The sequence below is a fragment of the Pseudorca crassidens genome, unplaced genomic scaffold (genome assembly GCF_039906515.1).
Source record: "Pseudorca crassidens isolate mPseCra1 unplaced genomic scaffold, mPseCra1.hap1 Scaffold_64, whole genome shotgun sequence".
Classification (NCBI taxonomy): Eukaryota; Metazoa; Chordata; class Mammalia; order Artiodactyla; family Delphinidae; genus Pseudorca; species Pseudorca crassidens.
This window is the reverse complement of record NW_027136316.1, coordinates 1,816,342-1,842,202: the sequence shown is the minus strand read 5'-3', so window position 1 is coordinate 1,842,202 and position 25,861 is coordinate 1,816,342.

The following is a 25,861-nucleotide window of genomic DNA, read 5'->3' as shown; positions in this document are numbered from 1 at the left end:
TAAAACATGGTGACTATGGTTACATGGTGATTATGGTTAATAATACTGTTTTGTATAATTGAAATTTGCTAAGAGGTTAGAAATGAAATGTTTTCACCAAAAAAAAAGAGAGAGAGAGAGGGAGAGATAAATACATGAGATGATAGATGTGTTAAGTGACTGCATGGAGGGAATCCTTTCACAATATATATCAAACCACCATGATGCACACCTTAAATATCCTATAATTTTACATGTAAATTATACCTCAGCAAGGTTAAAATTTTTAAAAATATATAAATCCATGAATAATGGAAGGTCGATTGTGTCCAACTCTATAACATTAGGTCCTAGAATCTGGGTAAAACATTCCATGAACCAAAGAGTTCCCTTAAGTGACAGAATGTGGACAAGTTTTACCTATTAGTCATTTCTGAGTTATCATGTTTATCAGGTGAGTTAATGTAAGATTTACAAAGAGCTGCACACTGGAACTTTCTAATGGATTTGATCCTATTCTCCCAGGATTTGGTATTTGGAGATTACCTTCTGTGTGGACTCCTTTGATTTCTCATACAATGGATTGTAAACAGAGATACTGTGCAATAATTTTCTGGGTTTTTAACTTTCCTTCAATATGAGCTTTCTTCCAGTCAGTAAGAAGTATTTGTGTTGCCTTGAATAGAATTAGAATTATGTCAAGAATGCAGAGAAGCAGTCTAAAGTTCCACATTTTTGTACTTTCAAAGTAGACTTTTTTATTTTTTCGTGATTAATAAAGGGTACCTTGATTGTAACAGATCTGCCCTTTCCCTTTGGACTCTTCTATTTTATTTTTATTTTATTTTTTTAACATCTTTATTGGAGTATAATTGCTTTACAATGGTGTTAGTTTCTGCTTTACAACAAAATGAATCAGTTATATATATATACATAAGTTCCCATATCTCTTCCCTCTTGCGTCTCCCTCACTCCCACCCTCCCTAACCCACCCCTCCAGGCGGTCACAAAGCACCGAGCTGATCTCCCTGTGCTATGCGGCTGCTTCCCACTAGCTATCTACCTTACGTTTGGTAGTGTATATATGTCCATGCCACTCTCTCGCTTTGTCACAGCTTACCCTTCCCCCTCCCCATATCCTCAAGTCCATTCTCTAGTAGGTCTCTGTCTTTATTCCTGTCTTACCCCTAGGCTCTTCATGACATTTTTTCCTTAAATTCCATATATATGTGTTAGCATACGGTATTTGTCTCTCTCTTTCTGACATACTTCACTCTGTATGACAGACTCTAGGTCTATCCACCTCATTACAAATAGTTCAATTTCCTTTCTTTTTATCGCTGAGTAATATTCCATTGTATATGTGTGCCACATCTTCTTTATCCATTCATCCAATGATGGACACTTAGGTTGTTTCCATCTCTGGGCTATTGTAAATAGAGCTGCAATGAACATTTTGGTACATGACTCTTTTTGAATTATGGTTTTCTCAGGGTATATGTCCAGTAGTGGGATTGCTGGGTCATATGGTAGTTCTATTTGTAGTTTTTTGAGGAATCTCCATACTGTTCTCCACAGTGGCTGTATCAATTTACATTCCCACCAACTGTGCAAGAGGGTTCCCTTTTCTCCACACCCCCTCCAGCATTTATTGTTTCTAGGTTTTTTGATGATGGCCATTCTGACTGGTGTGAGATGATATCTCATTGTGGTTTTGATTTGCATTTCTCTAATGATTAGTGATGTTGAGCATTCTTTCATGTGTTTGTTGGCAGTCCATATATCTTCTTTAGAGAAATGTCTATTTAGGTCTTCTGCCCATTTTTGGACTGGGTTGTTTGTTTTGTTGTTATTAAGCTGCATGAGCTGCTTATAAATTTTAGAGATTAATTCTTTGTCAGTTGCTTCATTTGCAAATATTTTCTCCTATTCTGAGGGTTGTCTTTTGGTCTTGTTTATGGTTTCCTTTGCTGTGCAAAAGCTTTGAAGTTTCATTAGGTCCCATTTGTTTATTTTTATTTCCATTTCTCTAGGAGGTGGGTCAAAAAGGATCTTGCTGTGATTTATGTCATAGAGTGTCCTGCCTATGTTTTCCTCTAAGAGTTTGATAGTTTCTGGCCTTACATTGAGGTCTTTAATCCATTTTGAGCTTATTTTTGTGTATGGTGTTAGGGAGTGATCTAATTTCATACTTTTACATATACCTGTCCAGTTTCCCAGCACCACTTAGTGAAGAGGCTGTCCTTTCTCCACTGTACATTCCTGCCTCCTTTATCAAAGATAAGGTGACCATATGTGCGTGGGTTTATCTCTGGGGTTTCTATCCTGTTCCATTGATCTATCTTTCTGTTTTTGTGCCAGTACCATACTGTCTTGATTACTGTAGCTTTGTAGTATAGTCTGAAGTCAGGGAGCCTGATTCCTCCAGCTCCATTTTTCGTTCTCAAGATTGCTTTGGCTATTCGGGGTCTTCTGTGTTTCCATACAAATTGTGAATTTTTTTGTTCTAGTTCTGTGAAAAATGCCAGTGGTAGTTTGATAGGGATTGCATTGAATCTGTAGATTGCTTTGAGTAGTAGAGTCATTTTCACAATGTTGATTCTTACAATCCAAGAACATGGTATATCTCTCCATCTATTTGTATCATCTTTAATTTCTTTCATCAGTGTCTTATAATTTTCTGCATACAGGTCTTTTGTCTCCTTAGGTAGGTTTATTCCTAGATATTTTATTCTTTTTGTTGCAGTGGTAAATGGGAGTGTTTTCTTGATTTCACTTTCAGATTTTTCATCATTAGTGTATAGGAATGCCAGAGATTTCTGTGCATTAATTTTGTATCCTGCTACTTTACCAAATTCATTGTTTAGCTCTAGCAGTTTTCTGGTAGCATCTTTAGAATTCTCTATGTATAGTATCATGTCATCTGCAAACAGTGACAGCTTTACTTCTTCTTTTCCGATTTGGATTCCTTTTATTTCCTTTACTTCTCTGATTGCTGTGGCTAAAACTTCCAAAACTATGTTGAATAAGAGTGGTGTAGTGGGCAACCTTGTCTTCTTCCTGATCTTAGTGGAAATGCTTTCAGTTTTTCACCATTGAGGATAATGTTGGCTGTGGGTTTGTTACATATGGCCTTTATTATGTTGAGGAAAGTTCCCTCTATGCCTACTTTCTGCAGTTTTTTTTATCATAAATGGGTGTTGAATTTTGTCAAAAGCTTTCTCTGCATCTATTGAGATGATCATATGGTTTTTCTCCTTCAGTTTGTTAATATGGTGTATCACATTGATTGATTTGCGTATATTGAAGAATCCTTGCATTCCTGGAATAAACCCCACTTGATCATGGTGTATGATCCTTTTAATGTGCTGTTGGATTCTGTTTGCTAGTATTTTGTTGAGGATTTTTGCATCTATGTTCATCAGTGATATTGGCCTATAGTTTTCTTTCTTTGTGACATCCTTGTCTGGTTTTGGTATCAAGGTGATGGTGGCCTCGTAGAATGAGTTTGGGAGTGTTCCTCCCTCTGCTATAGTTTGGAAGAGTTTGAGAAGGATAGGTTTTAGCTCTTCTCTAAATGTGTGATAGATTTCGCCTGTGAAGCCATCTGGTCTTGGGCTTTTGTTTGTTAGAAGATTTTTAATTACAGTTTCAATTTCAGTGCTTGTGATTTGTCTGTTCATATTTTCTATTTCTTCCTGATTCAGTCTTGGCAGGTTGTGCATTTCTAAGAATTTGTCCATTTCTTCCACGTTGTCCATTTTATTGGCATAGAGTTGCTTGTAGTAATGTCTCATGATCTTTTGTATTTCTGCAGTGTCAGTTGTTACTTCTCCTTTTTCATTTCTAATTCTATTGATTTGAGTCTTCTCCCTTTTTTTCTTGATGAGTCTGGCTAATGGGTTATCAATTTTCTTTATTTTCTCAAAGAACCAGCTCTTAGTTTTTTTGATCTTTGTTATCATTTCCTTCATTTCTTTTTCATTTATTTCTGATCTGATCTTTATGATTCCTTTCCTTCTGCTAACTTTGGGGTATTTTTGTTCTTCTTCCTCTAATTGCTTTAGGTGCAAGGTTAAGTTGTTTATTTGAGATGTTTCCTGTTTCTTAAGTTAGGCTTGTATTGCTATAAACTTCCCTCTTACAACTGGTTTTGCCGCATCTCATAGGTTTTGGGTCGTCATGTTTCCATTGTCATTTATTTCTAGGTATTTTTAAATTTCTTCTTTGATTTCTTCAGTGATCACTTCGTTATTAAGTACTGTATTGTTTAACCTCCATATGTTTGTATTTTTTACAGATCTTTTCCTGTAATTGATATCTAGTCTCATGGTGTTGTTGTCGGCAAAGATACTGGATACAACCTCAATTTTCTTAAATTTACCAAAGCTTGATTTGTGACCTGATATGATCTATCCTGGAGAATATTCCATGAGCACTAGGGGAAAATGTGTATTCTGTTGTTTTTGGATGGAATGTCCTACAAATATCAATTAAGTCCATCTTGCTTAATGTATCATTAAAAGCTTGTGTTTCCTTATTTATTTTCATTTTGGATGATCTGTCCATTGGGGAAAGTGGGGTGTTAAAGTCCCCTACTATGAATGTGTTACTGTCGATTTCCCCTTTTATGGCTGTTAGTATTTGCCTTATGTATTGTGGTGCTCCTATGTTGGGTGCATAAATATTTACAATTGTTATATCTTCTTCTTGGATCGATCTCTTGATCATTATGTAGTGTCCTTGTTTGTCTCTTCTAATAGTCTTTATTTTAAAGTCTATTTTGTCTGATATGAGAATTGCTACTCCAGCTTTCTTTTGGTTTCCATTTGCATGAAATATCTTTTTCCATCCCCTTACTTTCAGTCTGTATGTGTCTCTAGGTCTGAAGTGGGTCTCTTGTAGACAGCAAATATATGGGTCTTGTTTTTGTATCCATTCAGCCAGTCTGTGTCTTTTGATGGAGGCATTTAGTCCATTTACATTTAAGTAATTATCAATATGTATATTCCTATTCCCATTTTCTTAATTGTTTTGGGTTTGCTATTGTAGGTTTTTTTCCTTCTCTTGTGTTTCTTGCCTAGAGAAGTTCCTTTGGCAGTTGTTGTAGAGCTGGTTTGGTGGTGCTGAACTCTCTCAGCTTTTGCTTGTCTGTAAAGGTTTTAAATTCTCCATCAAATCTGCATGAGATTCTTGCTGGGTAGAGTAATCTTGGTTGCAGGTTTTTCTCCTTCATCACTTTAAATATGTCCTGACAGTCCCTTCTGGCTTGCAGATTTTCTGCTGAAAGATCAGCTGTTAACCTTATGGGGATTCCCTTGTGTGTTATTTGTTGTTTTTCCCTTGCTGCTTTTAATATGTTTTCTTTGTATTTGATTTTTGACAGTTTGATTAATATGTATCTTGGCGTATTTATCCTTGGATTTATCCTGTATGGGACTCTCTGTGCTTCCTTGACTTGATTAACTATTTCCTTTCCCATACTAGGGAAGTTTTCAACTATAATCTCTTCAAATATGTTCTCAGTCCCTTTCTTTTTCTCTTCTTCTTCTGGAACCCCTATAATTCGAATGTTGGTGCATTTAATGTTGTCCCAGAAGTCTCTGAGACTGTCCTCAGTTCTTTTCATTCTTTTTTCTTTATTCTGCTCTGCAGTTGTTATTTCCACTATTTTATCTTCCAGGTCATTTATCCGTTCTTCTGCCTCAGTTATTCTGCTATTGATCCCATCTAGAGTATTTTTCATTTCATTTATTATGTTGTTCATCACTGTTTGTTTCATCTTTAGTTCTTCTAGGTACTTGTTAAATGTTTCTTGCATTTTGTCTAATCTATTTCCAAGACTTTGGATCATCTTTACTATCATTATTTTGAATTATTTTCAGGTAGACTGCCTATTTCCTCTTCATTTGTTAGGTCTGATGGGTTTTTATCTTGCTCCTTCATCCGCTGTGTGTTTTTCTGTCTTCTCATTTTGCTTATCTTACTGTGTTTGGGGTCTCCTTTTTGCAGGCTGCAGGTTCGTGGTTCCCGTTGTTTTTGGTGTGTGTCCCCAGTGGCTAAGATTGTTTCAGTGGGTTGTGTAGTCTTCCTGGTGGAGGGGACTAGTGTCTGTGTTCTCGTGGATGAGTTTGGATCTTGTCTTTCTGGTGGGCCGGTCCACGCCTGGTGGTGTGTTTTGGGGTGTCTGTGGACTTATTATGATTTTAGGCAGCCTCTCTGCTAATGGGTGGGGTTGTGTTCCTTTCTTGCTAGTTGTTTGGCATAGGATGTTCAGCACTGTAGCTTGCTGGTCGTTGAGTGAAGCTGGGTGATAGTGTTGAGATGGAGATCTCTGGGAGATTTTCGCCGTTTGGTATTATGTGGAGCTGGGAGATCTCTTGTGGACCAGTGTTCTGAAGTTGGCTCTCCCACCTCAGAGGCACATCACTGACCCCTGGTTGCAGCACTAAGAGCCTTTCATCCACACAGCTCAGAATAAAAGGGAGAAAAAGTAGAAAGAAAGAATTAGTAGAAGTAGAAAGAAAGAAAGAAAGGAGGGATGGAGGGAAGGAGAAAGGGAGGAAGGAAGGAGGGAAGGAAGGAAAAAAGAAAGAAAGAAGACTCAGTAAAATAAAATAAAGTAAGATAAAATATAATAAATTTATTAAAATAATTATTAAGAAAAAAAACGGACGGATAGAGCCCTAGGACAAATGGTGGAAACGAAGCTATACAGACAAAATCTCACACCGAAGCATCCACATACACACTCACAAAAAGAGGAAAAGGGGAAAAAATCATAAATCTTGCTCTCAAAGTCCACCTCCTTAATTCGGGATAATTCGTTGTCTATTCATGTATTCCACAGATGGAGGGTACATCAAGATGATTATGGAGCTTTAATCTCTGTTTCTGAGGCTGCTGAGAGAGATTTCCCTTTCTCTTCTTTGTTCTCATAGCTCCCAGGGTCTCAGCTTTGGATTTGGCCCTGCTTCTGCGTGTAGGTCGCTGGAGGGCCTCTGTTCTTTGCTCAGACAGGACGGGCTTAAAGGAGCCGCTGATTCGGGGGCTCTGGCTCACTCAGGCCGGGGTGGGGGGGAGGGGCACGGAGTGCGGGGAGGGCCTGCGGCGGCAGAGGCCGGCGTGACACTGCACCAGCCTGAGGGGCGCCGTGTGCTCCCCCGGGGGAGTTGTCCCTGGTTCCCGGGACACTGGCATTGGCGGGCCTCACAGTCTCTCCGGAAGAGGGGGCATGGACAGCCACCTGTGCACACACACAGGCTTCCTGGTGGGGGCAGCAGCAGCCTTAGCGTCTCATGCCTCTCTGTGGGGTCTCTGGAGCTCCTTTAAGTAGAGCTCTTAATCCCCTCTCCTCGCGCACCAGGAAACAGAGGGAAGAAAAATTCTCTTGCCTCTTCGGCAGGTCCAGACTTTTCCCGGACTCTCTCCCGGCTAGCCGTGGCGCACTAATCCCCTGCAGGCTGTTTTTACGCCGCCAACCCCAGTCCTCTCCCGGCGCTCCGACCAAAGCCCAAGCCTCAGCACCCAGCCCCGCCTGCCCCGGTGGGGGAGTAGACAAGCCTCTCGGGCTGGTGAGTGCTGGTTGGCACCGATTCACTGTGCGGGAATCTCTCCGCTTTGGCCCCCACAACCCTGTTACTCTGCTCTCCTCCGCGGCTCCAAAGCTTTCCCCCTCCGCCACCCGCAGTCTCTGCCCGCGAAGGGGCTTCCTAGTGTGTGGAAACCTTTCCTCCTTCACAGCTCCCTCCCACTGGTACAAGTCCCGTCCCTATCCTTTTGTCTCTGTTTATTCTTTTTTCTTTTGCCCTACCCAGTTACGTGGGGGGAGTTTCTTGCCTTTTGGGAAGTCTGTGGTCTTCTGCCAGCCTTCAGTAGGTGTTCTGTAGGTGTTGTTCCACGTGTAGATGTATTTCTGGTGTATCTGTGAGGAGGAAGGTGATCTCCGCGTCTTAGTCTTCCACCATCTTCCCGGAAGCTCCTCCAAAGTAGACTTTTTATCCCAAATTACAAGTGGTCATTTTGAAAGGCAATCTCTTTAACTTGAAAGAGACGAAATCTACTGAATGAAGACGAGGCCCTAGAATATACAAATGAGAAAGACTCTGACAGAAGAGTAGCACAGTGATAACCTTCCCAGCAGTAGGAGGAAAGAGGACAGAGAATGACACAGACCACCCTGTCCCAGGAGAGGAGATAAGATTCGTTCTGGCTGAGAGAGGAGAAGAAGCTGGACTGACAGCTGCTCTTGGAGGCACTTATAGGGTCAGGGATGAGGAGACCAGGCCTGGGTTTGCTGATGGTGGATCAGAATCATACTGGAGATGAAGCATCACTCACCAGCAGGGTAGGGGCATCAGGAAGCCCGTCAAGGCCTGCAGATGACCTGCTGCTGATTACTGAGAAGCGGGCATTGCTGCTCAGGAGTGCATTACCTGCTCTCCTTTTCTTTTTTTCTGGCTCCCATGGTTAAATGCTTCCCTTATGTCTCCAGGGGCTGCCCATCAGAAGGAATGTCCTCCTGTTCCTTGAGACACTATGAGTCCTAACTGGAATCTCCCTCTTTTCCATGGCCTGGAGTGCTGCAAACATTCCAAAAGTCTCACAGAGTCAGACACAAGATTGTTAGAAAAAGAATTTTTTAAAGTTAAATGGAAAAATCATTAAAAAATATTCTCTAATAAAAAAATGGGCAGAAGATCTAAATAGACACTTCTGCAAAGAAGACATACAGATGGCCAAGAGGCACATGAAAAGATGTGACTCAACATCACTAATTATTAGAGAAATGCAAATTAAAACTACAAGCAGGTATCACCTCACATGAGTCAGAATGGTTATCATCAAAAAATCTCCAAAGATAAGTACTGGAGAGGGTGTGGAGAAAAGGGAACCCTCGTAAACTGTTGGTGGGAATGTAAATTGGTACAGCCATTATGGAAACTGTATGAAGGTTCCTTAAAAAACTAAAAAGAGAGCTACTATATGATCCAGGAATCCCAATCCTGGGCATATGTGGGAGAAAACCATAATTCAAAAAGATACATGTACTCCAATGTTCATTACAGCACTATTCACAATAGCCAAGACATGGAAGCAACCAAAATGTCCATCAATGGAGGAATGGATAAAGAAGATGTGGTACATAGATACAATAGAATAGGTCTCAAACATAAAAAGGAATGAAATAATGCCATTTGCAACCACGTGGATGGACCTAGAGATTCTCATACTGAGTGAAGTAAGTCAGACAAAGAAAGACAAATACCCTATGATATTGCTTTTATGTGGAACCAGAAAAAAAAATTGACAAACGCATTTACAAAACAGAAATAGAGTCACAGATGTAGAAAACAAACTTATGCTTACCAAGGGAGAAGGGGGGAGGGATAAATTTGGAGATTGAGATTGACATATACATACTACTGTATATAAAATAGATAACTAATAAGGACCTATTATATAGCACAAGGACTCTACTCAATACTCTGTAATGAGCTATATGGGAAAAGAATCTAAAAAAGACTGATATATGTGTATGTATAACTGATTCACTTCGCTGTACACCTGAAACTAACACAACATTGTAAATCAACTATACTCCAATAAAAAAATAATTTAAAAAATATTTTTTGGGCTCAATGTTTTTTAAGGAACTGAACCTTGTTGCAGAAGGGAAGGAAAGTCCTGCAGTGGCTAATGAGGGCTGTGGTGTCTTAGAACTTACCTGTGGAGCTACTCTGAGTGAGGTCCTCGGACCCACATCAAGGGTGAATGAGAACTCGCAGCTGGATCAAGGAGTGGGAGCTCTTCACAGGAAGCCCCGTGTTATTGACAAAGAGCCTCTCATGCCTGCCTTTGGTTGAGAGGTGACAATGGTGACACTCCTCCAAGGGCAGATGCTGAAAGTCTGTGACATTGGGATGGATACATTGTCCTTTGGTGTCACTTCACTGTGCTGCACTCTACCTTTTTTTTCTTTTTAATTATTATTTATTTTTTTAATTTTGGCTACTTTTTGGGTTTTCATTTCCGCATGCGGGCTTTTCTCTCGTTGCAACGATCGGGGCTACTCTTCGTTGTCGTGTGAAGGATTCTCATTGCGGTGGCTTCTCTTGTGGAGCACGGGCTCTAGGCGCATGGGCTTCAGTAGTTGTGGCACGCAGGCTGCAGTAGTTGTGGCTCGTGGGCTCTAGAGTGCAGGTTCAGTAGTTGTGGCACACGGGCCTAGTTGTTCCGCAGCATATAGGATCTTCCCAGACTAGAGCTCGAACCCATGTCCCCTACATTGGCAGGCGGATTCTTAACCACTGAGCCACCAGGGAAGCCCTGCACTCTATCTTAACTTCTTTCTTTAGATTTCATTCTTGGTAAAAGACTGCATATCACCAAAGAAAATCAGGCATAAGTGGGGTGGGTACCATTTGGCCCTGCTCCACTTCCTTTCTGAAATCCAACGTTCCATCTTGGCCAATGGGTGAGATGAGATTTGAACACCTCTCATAACTACCATTAAATATAATTTCTCTGCACTGAAAGTGACATCCATCCCACGTGGGCAAATTAACACAAGTGAACTGGCTCGTGTGTGACCCACGTAACGACAGCGGGAAGACCAGGGATGGAATCATGAGGGTGGATGACCAGGTGGAATTTCTTGTTTCAACGCCATGACTCTCCGGGAATTTTGTCAGTGGGTTACACTTTAAGTGTCATTGCTGGCCTGAGACACAATGTGAACTGTACTTTATTGATGGGTGAATGTACATGTGAAAGATGAGTCCAAGGTCAATAGTACATAGAAGTATCATTGGCTGTTGACAGATCCAGAAAGAGAAAGCAGATCATTGTTGGCTCTTTCAAAAGCAGGTATTAGCCACTTGGATGCCTGATACGTTAGCACCACCACCTAGACTTTCAACCCAGCCTCCCCCCTAATATCTGCTGGCCTCATAAGTGGGGACGTGGAGGAGAGACATTTGCCTGGTGAGTTGGATGCTTATTTAGAGAGCGCCCTTACTGATGCCACAGGGACGTACAGCTCCACAACACACCTCGCCCTTTCCTTCCTGATCTGTCTTCTGCTTCCTCGTGATTATCTTGGTCGTCACAGGCCTCAGCAGCTTCAGCCTGTGCTTTTACCACCAGCCGCAAAGGCCCCTCTCCTTCAAGCGGCTTCCTGCTGCCTCATCACTGGTGCCACCTGAGGCTGCTCCCTGCCACCTGGCCCTTTCCAAGCCCTTTCTTCTGACGATCTCACAGCTAATTCTCTGCCCACCACATAAGAGACTTCTTCTCACTATGTCCCACTCAGGGAGAACCTACTACTTGTGGGAGTGAATCCTCTCTGATGGTGTCTGTCTATAACCACCAGCAGGATCCACCACATTTGACTCCTTTCTCTGCAACCCCTGCCTGACACTCAGGGCTGTTGGGGACTCTGGGGCTGACCCTCACATGGATGGTAGCTGGGTAGTAGACTTTGAAGGCCGGGGCTCTTAGGAGGTTATATGCTTCCCTCTTCGAATAAAAAAAAAAAGAAAAACATAACATGGAAATAATCTAATTGGACCAGGTACTATATTTCTTCACTTATAAAATTCATAGACTCCTTCAAAGTAGGCAGATGTCAGTGGCAGAGTCTAATCCATAGGGAATTTTAAAACTTCCCTGCTTCATTCCACCCCCATATAAAAAGAACTTTAGTAAAAATTAAGACAAGAAACACTGTTTCTCCTATTCTAGCAGAAACCAGAACATAATAAGCCTATCTCAGGGGTGACCACGGTCACTCTGATTGTTTCTCTTGTCTATCTTTTTTTTCCCCTGGTCCTTGGTGACACCCAGTGCCACCTTCTCTTAGGCAGGGTCCCTTCACTTAGAAATCTCAGCCAGACTATGAGGGGACCCGCATAGAGAGAGAGATCTAGGCGGGCAGCTGAGGCCAGTCTGGGCTCAGGGGAGGCTGGCTTGTCTCCTCAGCATCCTTCCCTTGTGCAGTTCTGCGCCCAGAGCACTGAGACATATGGGGACAAGCTCCATGGGCTGCTTACTGCGGAGGGGCCAGGGAGGCTGTCCAGTTGGTCTTTCATGCAGACGTTAAGGCACACAGGAGACAGGAGCCTCGGAGCTCGTTCTGCTCACTTGGGCAGAGCCTGCCAGGGCGGGCATGACCCTGGAATCCATGGTGATCGTAAGCATTCTCCTTCACGGATTTAGGAACTGGAGGCATTGGCTCTCTTGAACAGTGATGACTTCTTTGTAAGTAGGAGACTCGATTGAACTGATAGAATACATATGGAAATGTGTTACATGGATACATGGGTATCTCACAGATCTCAAGGGCAGGACGCGTAGCCGAGCCTAATAAGTGGCTGGGGCAAAATCCCTGCTCTTCTTCACGGGACTAGTCTTTCCATTTCTATGCCACAGCGTCTCTGCCTCAGTTTTCAGCCTTCTCCCTCCAGACAGATACACACACTTCCTGCCTCTCTCTAAGACTTATTATAGGGAATCTTTATGAATATACACTTGGAATAAAATTCCTAATTTTTTCTGTACTTATACGTCTATGCCACCTCAATTCTTAACTTATATTTTAAGGCTAGTTTATTTCAGCTGGGCTTGTCCCATGTGACTTGATTTGAATTTCAAGTCCAGGTGCTCAAAAGACACTAACAAGAGTCCCCATGTCCCAGTACACAGCTCCTGGAGATGGCACCCGTTGGGCTCAGAGTGACAGACACTCACCCCTTCTCCAGTTTGCAGTCCAACTCAAGGGAGACTTAGGGACAAAGGCAGAGGATGATCAATGTGCCCATGTTGTTTCTGGTAAAGCTAACCTGTAGGACGCTGACTGTTCTAGTGCTGGAATGGGGACCTTCTGCTATTTCCCCACTGAAGTGGACAGACTCATCCCTCACTCACAGCTGACTAGAGGGTCGTGGGCTGTGAAGCCTCCAGAGCAGCTGACAGAGTTGGGAGGACAGCACAGCAGGCTGGTCAGACTGAAGCAGGGAGCCAAGAGCACGGGTCCCTTAAGAGTTGAGGCTGTCACCAACCGCAGCCGAGAGGCCAGTGGATGGCAGCCTGCCCTCAGCATTCTCACTCCTCATTCTGCAGGGAGAAGTGGACGGCAGTGTCAGTGCGGAGATGGCTTGCACACGGTGCTCTCTTGAACGTCTACACGAAAACTGGAGGAGGAAAATGCCACTTCCCCAGAATCACTCACTCAACTGTCTCAGCCCACTCAGAGAGGCTGTGAGAGCAGGAAAGGCTCTCAGAACGGGAACACCCTCAGAGACAGGAGTTGCATACCCGGGCTCCCCAGCGGCGTCCACGACAGCAGCCATCCATCTCTCTGACAAGCCCTGCACGCTCCACTGCTGCTAGGCAGGCTCAGGTGCTCAAATCGTTTCAAAAACCAACTGTTAGCCTTGTTAATTTTCTTTGTGATTTATCTATTTCCTATTTAATCGATTGTTGCTCTTTTTAGTTACTTTTATTCACCTACTTGACTTTGATACTTGGTGGGGTTTTTTGTTTGTTTGTTTGTTTTGTTTCTTTAGCTTTTTAAAAGGAAATTTAGATAAATGATTTTAACCTTTTCCTTTCTTCTAATAAAACCATTTAAAGCTATCCATTCCTCCTTAAACAATGTTTTCACTGCTTCTCACCAAGTTTGATATGTTACCTTTTTATTATTATTTTGTTTGAAATATTAAATGTTACTTGGTATTTCTTTCCCAATGATGGGCTTTTAAGGAGTATAGTGTTTAATTTTCAAATATTATTATTTTTGATTTTTAAATTAAATTCAAATGTGGACAGAGAACATAATTTGTAATACTTCAATATTTTGATATTTATTGAGCCTGTTTTGTGACCCAGGGTATATTGGTGAATTTTCCATGTTTCCTAGAAAAAATGTCATTTTTTCTGTGATAGTTATGTGGAAGATGGAGTACTTTGTAAATATGTGTTACATCAGAGTAATAGCGTCACTCACATCTTCTATATACTTACTGATTTGTTTGATTTTGGTCTAGGTTCTTTATCAACAACCTTGACTTCAGTTGTATATTTTTATTTTTCCAACCTTTTTATTGATCATACACTTTTCTATTCTGTGATAGAAGTTTACTGAAAGCATATCAACTCATTTATAAGATTCCTCAGGAAATTATTATAAATAATGCTTATGAACATTCAATTAATATAAAATATAAATACACACCCCAACTAAATTATTTATTAACTAATTCATAAAGTAACCATTAAATATTTAATGTTTTAACATTACAAAATCCTAATTATCTTCCGGGTATCATTATCTCCAAATGAGGATAACCTAAACATTTACAATAAGTTAATGAAATTTCAGTTCCTCATCTTGTCAATCAGTGTTCCCAATGGGAGCATTTTCAATTAGTATTAAGAAATAACAGAGCACAGATCACTCGCTTACTTTTCTCTATTCCAAAATATTCATAACCTTTATTTTTCTTATTTCCCTTTGCTTACTGATACAACTGAGGATTAGGTTGAGGATTAACAAAGTCCCTGATGGTTGAGAGTTTTAGCACACTAAGGATAACACTAAAAATAAACCTTACATTTTCACTGGGTTCATGTTTGCCTCTATGTCTGTAAGGATAAATATTATTTTAAAAAGCTCATAAGTCTTTAATTTTATCCATTCAAATAATATCAATTTTGAATCAAAACCTTGTCAGACACTGGGATGGAGGGAGGATCTGCACGACTATCATGCAGAGAGCCCTTCCTGACTCCTGTCCTCTGGTAATTAGCCTCCCTTTCCCATGCACGGGTGTCGGGAAGGTCCCCTTGAGGGGATGAGATGAGTATTCCAGGCAGAAAGGACAGGATCAGGGGTTTGAAAGAGCCCGGTGTGTTCTAGGGTCTGAGAGGAGGTTGGCATCATCAGATGCAGGGAGCGATGGGGAGAGGGTCACAAGTGGGGCAGCAGAGCAGGGCAGGAGCCCCATGGAGCGGAGTGTTATCAAATTTCTGTGGATAATGCGACCTCTCATTTTAATGATATTATCCTCATGTGTCTGTTTGAACGCTTATTTTCTACTGCTAAAAGAGAGTGACGGAGAAACAAAATTAAGGAAAAGAATAAGGAAAATATATCTGCCCATATGCAAGAGAACACAACACTCTGATCCTGAAACCTGGGGGGTTGGTGAAAGAGTGAATCAGAAACTGAGAATCTTGCCCTCCCAGCATACAGAAAAAGCTGCTAGTACGATACCACAAATAACATCAATTCAACTAGTATTTAAGATCTTTTCTGGGCAGGTCCCATGTTAGACACAGAATGGGATCCCGAGTAGAGTGACCACAGCCCTGGTCTCTGGTACAAATCGGAAGGGGACACCAGGGGAGGAAGGTAGCAGAGGATGAGAGGAGAGAGAAGTTAGGGAAAACCTTCGGAATTGTTGTTGGAATGCATTGTTGTTGGAATGCAGACACTCAAATACAGTAAAGTCTGGAGAAAGGATTCTTGGTGGGGACCAGGGAGGTGTGTGCACCTGTGTGTTTATGTTTAGGAGATGGGAATGGGCAGAGCACAGGTGAGAAATGTAGTTTCTAAAATTGAGATCCTCTGCACTTTTCTTACCCTCTGGCCCCCAAGCTGAGTGATAATTATCTTTGCCTTCACATTAGAATCACCGAGGGAGATGAAAAAAATACGTCACGGAGGGCTCCACCTCACAGACATAGAAAGTAGAGCAGAATCTGCAGCAGTGGGACTGGATGGCCACATATTTTTTAATTTGCCTGAGATTTTTAAAGTGCACTTTGAGCTGAGAACCATAGCCCTTGCCTCTGCATTGGAAGAAAGTCTAAATTTGTGGATCTTAAATACTATGTACTTTTTTAGATATTCTTTTTTTTTTCCCGAAATTTCCATAAAGAGACTCAAAATACACATTGTTGTCACTAACTGAAAGAACACCTTGGAGACTCAGGTTAAAACTAAAAAGATCAGTTTGCATGTTTTAGTGCAAATTGTGTGAGAAAAAAAAGAACTTTAATAAGTATATTTATTTTTGATGCATTAATTGAATTACCCAGAAGAAATGTGTAAAACTAGATAAATTTTATTCAAAAATATTTTGAGTTTGTGAATGTAATCTGAAGGTTGTCTGGCCTTACCTCAGCAAAAATAAAGTGATAAACAAGTAAGTTTGTACTGATCCTTCCAGCTCTCAAGTGCACTGGCCATGTCCAGCAGACACTCTCAGCTCTCATGGTCCGCGGGTCCTTACCCTCACCAGCATCCCTTAGGATTCTCGGAGACGGGCTCTTACACAAAACCTTAACAGCTTTCATTGTCTACTCACGTCCTGCTCTGACTTGATTGTCCCTCCAGCCTTGGCCGATGCTCATTTCTGCTTGGCCAGCACCATGCTGTTCACGTAAGGAACAATCTTCCAGGGAGCCCCTGCCTGGGGGCTGAACTCTGCCCTGACCCCTGAGCCACCCTCTCCCCTCCGGACATTGTTCTCACTGCTCCTGTCATGCTGCTCCAGGACCACCTCCCCAGCAATTCCTCTTGCTGCCACACGTGCCTCTGGGGCTGGTGAGCCTGTCACACAGGGAGGCTGTTCAGAGCTGCCGGTTCAGCTCCTGCTGCTTCATTTACCACGAACATCATCTATATCTGAAACTCCAGTTTCTGCACTGACCACACGGGCCACCGCGGCCTCTAAATCGCTCCCAAGTTTCTTCCCGGCTCTTATTTGAACATCACGCTCACTTCCACATTGTCACTACGTCCACGATGTTCTGCTGTATTGTGCCTCACAAAATGAAAACTTCCCAGGACTTCCTTTTTCCTGCTGAACTGAAAATATTTTTCTCTTACCCTATAGGCCTTTATTAGACGGTTCACCAGTATTACTAATAGCTTTATTCCCACTTGCCATTTAGATTGTTTGGGTCAGGGTCATGTCAAGTAACAGCCACCAGGTTTGTCTAGAACAACTGAACCCCTCTGATTATTCGCCTTGTTCCCCAGACTGTTTCATGAGGTCACACATATTTCCCACGGGGACTCTCTCTGAAACTCACCAACTATGCTTCTACTTTTGTTCACTTTCTGTCTGCAAAGTCATCAACGGCACAAGGGCAGTATGAATCCTCACTGTGGAAACAGGTCTAGGATGTTGGGTGGGGACTGCTGGCAACACCTCAGTCAGAGGCGCTGGCCAACCCCACCTGAAAGCCACTGCACCCGGGGAGCATCCTGCTACATCAAGAGTACTGGCTTGAGTTATTTTATTTTCTCTTTTCTTTTTTTAAACACTAACGTCATTTAATAAATTATATTGCTTGGGATTTTATTTATTTTAGGATAATTTTAAATTTCAAAGTGGAAGTAAATCAACATTGTCATTTTATAATTGGGGGGGAAAAAAAAACACACTGAAGTCCATAGCCATGTGAGGGGTAGATTGAATCAGGATAGAGAGGAAGAGAGCATGTGTTGGAGTATTATTGGGAAAAATAATGCAGCTCTGGACTTCCCTGGTGGTGCAGTGGTTAAGAATCCGCCTGCAAATGCAGGGGACACGGGTTCAAGCCTTGGTCCGGGAAGATCCCACATGCTGTGGAGCAACTAAACCCGTGCACCACAGTGACTGAGCCTGCGCTCTAGAGCCCGCTAGCCACAACTCCTGAGCCCACGTGCCACAACTGCTGAGTGCAAGCGCCTAGAGCCTGTGCTCAGCAACTAGTGAAGTCACTGCAATGAGAAGCCCGCACACCCCAACAAAGAGTAGTCCCTGCTCGCCGGAACTAGAGAAAGCCTGCACATAGCACCAAAGACCCAACACAGCCAAAAATAAATAAATAAATATATTAACAAAAAATAATGCAGTTCTGAATGAGGGAATTAAGTGATATTTTGAAGGTAGCATTCGTAACATTGTCTGTGGTCCTACAATCCAGGTCTGAGACTATCTCTCCAAAGTTCCACCATTTGTCTCTTCCGAATGATTTGTCTACAGTGATAGTGGTTCATATGTATTGAGAAATTACTCTTCTAGGCCATATGGTAAATATCTCTTATCTATGCTCTCCTCTAACCTTCTGTATAACCCTGTGGATTAGTGCTATCATCAACGTATTACAAATGAGAAAATCCAGGCTTAGAGAAGTTAAGTTAATATATCCTGTGTCATAGAGAAAGAGAGTATCAGAACTGGGCTTGGTCAGATCGCCTATCACAGAACAATACCCAGGGGAGCTGTGATTATTATGTAACTAATAATATAGGTGCAGTGAAAACACCCCAAGAAATAAGATATTCTTATATAACTTACATCTCTGCCATGGTAACACCTGCCACCTCAGCAAATAATATGGCTCTATCAAAATGTCAAGTGTGGACAATGTTTATTGATTCTCCTGTTAATCCATCTGGAAAGATACATTAGAGGTCAGAAACCCACCAGCGCTCCCTGTGGTCTCTCGTGGCCCCTTTCAGCAGATCACATGTTCCAACAGCATGCAAAGTTTGCCAAGAAATGGGATTTTGCTCACAGACCCTCCTGACGTCTCCTTGAATCCTTTTTTTTTAATTCTCCTGATCCTATTTCTCTAACTTCTATGCCATCTTCACAAGCCACTTACCCTCATCAAGGAGATGCCGTTTGGTACCTTACCCAGTATTTCTTGCTCTTGACCTCAACTCTACTGTTGGTGATTTTTCTCCCCTTGACTTGGTGCATTTTTGGGAACTCTCAGCTGAATTGGCCCTAGAAACTCCTCCGCTTCCTGTTTGTGTATATTGTCAAGTCCCAACCCAGATTCCATGACGGATGCAAGATGACACATATCCATGTGCCCGCAAAGACCTTGCAGGGTGGTGGGGTCATGAGCCACGTCCCTCCTGAGCTGCTAACATTGCAGAGTCAAAAGTCTTAGTGTCTCTTGACACTAAGGCACAGGCTTATAAGTAAAGGTGTAAATATACACAAAACCGACTCATGTTAATTCCCCTTCAGAACAAATTTGGTTATGAATAGATTAAAACATGATTGTTTATTTTAGAGCAGAAAAATCCATGTGTGTGAAACTACATCATTTAGATATTTATATCACTACTGCTCCTGCTAGGAGAGAAGCCTGAAGCAGGAAAACTATGGCAGAGCAATGGAAAGGGTGATCACAGTTAATGAGTCTAGTTTTGCTTCAGTCCATTTTCAGGCTCAGCAATAAGTTTTGATTTTGGGATCTGTGTGATGTCCAGGGATGTGTAAAATAATTTTTCTTATTCTCCTACTTCCAACTAATAATCAGTATTCAAGAAGGGGAACAACTAAAATTCTTAAATCCATGATTCGGACACTTGACATTACCATGAATTCCAGGGAAATAGCTGCCCTGGGAGAATCTGCCTAACTGAGCAGAAAAGCTACAAGGCTCCTGTCTCCTCTCTGCCATAAGGTCTGCATGAAAGGTCAAGTGAACTGTCCCTGAGCCCCTTTACTTTATGCTCACCTTAGATCATGTCCCCGTATGTCCCAGTGTTCTGAGGCAAAAAGTGCACAGAGATGAAGCTAGGGAAGGAAACACAGTCTTCCCTGAGCCACTGGGATGGCCTAGGCTGTCCACACAATCACATGTCTCTTCTGGACCCTCTCACAATCTGGTCAGGATTTTTTGGTGCAGGGACCGTGCTCAGCATGTCAGCCCTGATTGTCACCAAAGACCAGGGAAAACAAAAGACTGAAAGGGAAGCAATCCAAGTGAGGGGAATCACACCCATGATGAACTTATTAGAGTTTGGCTCCATTTGCTAGAAAAGGAGTGTAACTCTGCCCGGTGGGGTTAACAGAAACTGGTGAATAACGGAATTCTTGAGCTTGTCTTAAAGCTCGTTAAATACCTCACTGCTTGTAGCCTGCCTTCGGTAAGCAAGCTCACTTTAATTGTTTTGTTGCATGTCCTCCAAGCGTAGTGTTGACTAAACAATAAGATTTCACCCCAGTTATTTTCAGGAACTTGGAGTCAGCTGTGTCTAATTCAAGCTTGAGCTGCCTAAGACTTGTTGGGAACACTGCCCCCAAACTTGGGCGAGTGCAGGTGTCCTGTGAATGACCATTTCAGGTCTGAGGACCAGAATTTCCAGCCTCAGACCATGCTAAGTGCCTCCACTTTTGAGCATACATCCCACGAAGAAGCACATTACTCATACGCCTCTGCAGAACATCAATTACCTCAACTTTCCCTACTTCCAGTCACATTTCCCCAGGCCTAAGCCCACCCAGCTTCTGTATCCCTCCAGTATCTCAGCCCCTGACTTTTGGGGAGGGGGATCTGAGATTTGTTCTCCTGCCTTCTCTCTTGGGTGCTTTGTGAATAAAGCCTTTCTTTGCCGCACCTCACTATCTCAGGTTTTCCGCTTTTTTGCATAGAACACATGAACCTGGTTCAGTAACAGGAGCACCCATGTTTCTTGTCTTGATGTTGATCAAAGCTCCTCTTACCTGGGAGCGGAGTGGAGCAGGGGTGGCTCTTAACTTCCCTGTTGGATTAGGCTGGGTCACTGATGTTGGTTTACATTGAAGAAGTCTGGAATTCTGTAAATAAAGATGTATAGTGGCTAGTTCAGTTAGAATCTCTCCATATTACAAGTTTTAAAAATCCTAAAAGGAAGCACATACCCTCCCAGAGTCCATGCACAAACAGTGCACTGCCCTGCTCGACATCCAGGTAAGAGTCAGCCCAGGAGCCCTCAGCATATCTGAGTGTCAGGCAGAGACCAGAAGGAAAGGACGCTAGTGTGCAGGGTCCTGGTGGTGGTTATAGACAGACACCATACGGGGGGATCCACACCCAGAACCTATAAGCTGACATGAGTGGGAAATAGTGAGAAAAAGTAACATTTATTGTCAAAGCATTAGCTGTGAGAATGTCAAAAAGGAAAGGCTTGGAAACGGGTATGGGGCATGGGGCAGTCTCAGGCCAGCAGCATGATGGAGAAGCAGGTGACCTCTTTAAAGGAGATGATCTTTGGGAGTTGTGGTAGAAGCACAGAATGCTGCTGAAGATGAGACTTGTTGGGCTTCCCTGGTGGCACAGTGATTGAGAGTCTGCCTGCTGATGCATGGGACACGGGTTCGTGCCCCGGTCTGGGAAGATCCCACATGCCGTGGAGCGGCTGGGCCCGTGAGACATGGCCGCTGAGACTGCGCGACCCGAGCCTGTGCTCCACAAAGTGACAGGCCACAACATTGAGAGGCCTGCGTACAGAAAAAAAAAAAAAAAAAAGATGAGATTTGTGGAACCTGATATAGTAAAAGGAATCAGAAGACATATCAGGAACAAAAAGAATCTGTACTGTGTAGCTACACACAACCATGGCAGCCATCTAGGGCGCTCTCTAAGTAAGAATCCAAGTCACCACCCACATGCCTCTCACCACCTCCTCATTTATAAGCGCCATGTTATTTGGTGGGTGAGGCTGGGTTTAAGGTGCAGGGGTCAGTGCCAACATATCAGGCACTGAAGTGGCTAATGTAGCCTTCTGAAAAAGCCAAAAATCTCTGGTTTCTTTCCTGGGTCTGTAGATGAATGATACTTCTGCATAGGGTTGATCTTAAACTTGTCTTTCAGATCTTCACTTACCCATCCATAAAGTACAGTTCACACCATCTCTCGCGCCAGCACAGACACTTTAAGTGTGACCCATCCAAAAATTCTTCAGAGGCTCATGGAGTTGAAATAAGAAATCTCACCTGCTCATCCACCCTCATGATTCCATTCCTGCCCTTTCCACTGCCGTTACCTGCATCACACAGGAGCAGGTCACTTGTCTTACCAAGCACACATGTGGTGAAAGTCACTTTCAGCGCATGGACACTAGATATTTAATGGCGATTATATCAGGCATTCCATATGTCATCTCAAGCACTGGCCTACTTTATTTTTTCAAAAAGGAAGTGGAGCAAGCACCAAGAGTACCCACCCCCGTTATCCCTGATTTTCTCTCATTCTCCATATTTTTTCTTTTTACAAGAATGAAATCTAAAGCAAGAAGTTAAGGTAGAGTAGAGCACAGTGAATCGACACCAAAGGACAATGTATCCTTTCCAGTGGCGCAGGTTTTCATCATCAGCCCTTGGACGAGTGTCACCACTGTCCTCTCTTAGCCAAAAAGAAGCAACGGGAGCTCTTCCTTCAATAGCCTGATGCCTCCTGAGTGTTGTGTCCCCCGCCTGTTTGCAGGTACATTGCAGGTGTTCTGCTGGGTTAATAAGGGATTGTTCACACAGGGTGGTCCCCACTGGCTCAGCAGCATCTCAAGCACAAACCTGGGCCCCACGTGACTCATATGTGGGGCTCTATCTCAGGCCCAACAACTCAGACGCCCCCATTAATTTAAAGACTAAACATAAAAATTGTTCCCATGACATACTTCCCGTGTAAACTTGTGAGCCCATACAAATGCATTCTGTCCCTTAGGTGACCCTTTCCTCTTTCCAAGGGGTGTGGCATAGAATCATTTATTCGCGGCCAGTCTGCCCACTGTTTTCTTAGTTTCTGAAGGGTCTGCTTCCTCCCAGCACAGAGCATCCCTCTCCCCTGTCTCCCCTGAGCTAAGAGAGCTCAGGTCTCAGCCATCAGTTCAGACCGAAAGTCCCTCCAGCAGAAGCACTGCAAGTGACCAGGCAGCCCCAAGTCACGAGCAGCTGCCACAAAGGTGAGAGAAACCCGTGGGCTAACTTCCCGGCTACACCTCCTGTCAAGCCTCGCTACCCCGAGAGTCATTATCCTGAAGCCTGACGCCTGTGCACAACAGCTGCCTGGAACTGAAGTGGTGTCCAGAGAGGAGCAGTGCCGCACCCTGTCCCAGCAGCTCTCAGTTCTCGCTGTCACTTCCCACCATCAGCCATGGACTCTCTTTCCTGTCTTCATATGGATCCCAGGCTCTCCTTCAGAGTGTCCTTCTGCTGAGTCCCCAGCCGCCATTGGGCCTCACCTACCACAGTGGACTTACCGTCCGCACAGAAAACAGATTCAGTTCTTTAAAACAATTTGAGTTCAAAAAAATTGTTAATGACATTTTCTTCCAGCTTTATCCTTCTTCTTCCATCTTGTATCTGACTTTGCAAACCATTGGAGGGTTTACAACTCTCCAGGTCACTGAAAAGGGAGAATTTTCAGTTAGGTTTCAAAGAGGATCTGGGAGGGATGGTCAGGGTTTCTGCTGGATGGTCCAGGAGACACGAGCACAGCAGTTACCCAGGACCACTGGAGACCTCAAAGACAAGGACAGCCAATGTGCCCCTCAGCAGTGGTGGCCAGTGCTCAGTCATTGGCAGCAGAGGGTCTACGGGTCTCAGTGGGGTTTCCTGATGCCCACACCCTGCTGATGAGGGATGATATCTCTCCACGGTGATTCTCATTACCCATCAGTAAATCCAGCCAGGTCCCCTCACCCCTGAAGCCACAAACCCTCCAAGATCAGCCCACTGTCCACCCACTTTTCCTCTCTCAGTCAGAATGAATCTTGTCTCCTCTTCTGGGACAGGGTGGTCTGTGTCATTCTTTTCCTCTTTCCTCTTATTGCTGGACAGGTTATCACTGTGCTCCTCTTCTATCAGAGTGTCCTCATTCTTATTTTCTAGGTCCTTATCTTCATTCAGTGAATTTCACCTCTTCCAAAAAAAGGGAGAGCTTTTGAAAACAACTATTTCCAGTCTGGACTTAAATAGCTTATATTGAAAATATAAAAGCAGAACATCAGACCATTCTTTCTCTTTGCATTCTTGTGATAAAAACCTAATCCTTTTTGAGGCAACATGCATGTCCCTTGCTAACTAAAGAAAGGGTCATATTGAAGAAAATAATTAAAAAAATAGAGAAAATTATTTCATGATATCTCCCTATGTCTGTTAACAATATAATTTATAAAAAATCAAAGGAGTCCCCACAAAGGGTAATCTCCAAATGCAGCATTTTACTTTGGGAGAATAGGATCGAACACTCTAGAAAGTTTCCAGTGTGCAGCTCTTTGTAAATCATGCACTAAGCCACCAATGCAGGTAAACATGGTAATTCAGAAATGAGTAATAAATAAGGCTTGTTCAGATACTGTCAGCTAGGGGAACTTTTTGGATCGTGTGATGTTTGACTCAGTTCCTATAATCCTAAGTGTTATGGAGCTAGACACTATCAATCTTCCATTTTTCATGGATGCAATACTGAAACCATGTCCCTTCCTGGGTTAACAGAAAGTAGTGACTAAGAGAAATCTTTGAGCTTGTGTTACAGAGAAACAGACAAGGGAATAGCATGTTGAAAACCTGCCTCTGCTGATTGAACTCACTTTAGTTATATTTTCCCTGTCTCTCTTTAATTCCGTACACTCCAATCTTTAGGTAACCTAGGTAATATATAACAAAACACTTTAACTATCCCTGTAGATAACACCTCTGACTATAGGTCACTATAGTAACAGGGAGGTTTAAGTAGTTTTAAAGGAACTTCGAGTTGGTTCCTGATCAGTTCCATCTAACTAAGACTGGCTCGGACCCACCACCCCTACAACTGGGTCTGCCCAGGGGTCTGATGAATGACCATTTGATGTCAGAGGGTCTAAACCTTCAATCTCAGAACATGTTGAGTGCCTCCATCTATGAACATGCATCTCATAGAAGCCTGTGATCCAGATACACCTGGGAACAACACTGATGACCTCACCTTTCCCCCACCGCCAATCACCTTTCCTCATGCCTAAAGTCGCCCTGCTTCTTCATCCTGTAAATATCCTGAGCCCTCACATTCGGGGAGGTGGATCTGAGATTTGTTCTCCTATCTCCTCACTTGGCTGCTTCATGAATAAACCCTTCCTTGCTGCAAATTTGGCATCTCAGTGTTTGGCTTGCTGTGCATCAGGCAAGTGAACCTGGTTCGGCAACAATATCTGTTTTAAAATTTCAGATTTAAATTTAGGTAGAATTGACATAAAATTGTAAGATATTCAAAGTGTACATCATGTTGATCTAGAATATGTATGAATGTGAAAAGATGCCCACCGCCTAGTGAATTAACACATCCGTCTCCTCACATATTTATCATTGTGTGTGTGTCAGAGAACATTTAGGTTTCACCCTCTTAGCAAATTTCAGTTACAAAAACAGCATTATCAACCATAGTCACCGTGGTTTACATTACATCCTCAGACCTTATCCATCTTATAGTTGAATGCCTGTTCCCTTTTCCCAACCCCTTCCTCTTTACCCCAACCTGTAAACCACCATTCTTTTCTCTATTTCCATGAGTTTAGTTTCTCATGGCTGTAATATCTGAGGGATGTAAGCAAATACAAAGTTGCTTTCTCAAGGTCATCCCTCCAATTGTGTGTTATCTTCCATGTTATGTAAAACCATGCTCAGCCAAAAATGGATCAGATCATGTCCCGAGAGGACTTACAGTGTGGAAAGCATTGCTTTGGGAATTCATCATGGGATTAATCAGTTTCACAACTTAGAGCAACCTAATTTGACATCACACAAAAATGGATTTATTTATTGTTAGAAGGTTGATGTTAAACCAAAGCCATACAACTGGTGTATATAAAACTAGTCACCAATGGAAATTAGATATTTCTAGGGATAGATGGGATATACTTTTGGAGGATAACATGGGCTTTTTTCGAGCCTGTGCCGAAAAAGATTAGCCTCCAGCCATGACCCTTCTGGTATAAACAGCCAAAGCAGCCCATCACCATGGTAATAAACATGCCAATTACGGCCACTATGGATGAAAGGAAGCTCTGCTGAAAAGATTTATTATTTATTTATTTATTTATTTATTCTTTGATGTACGCGGGCCTCTC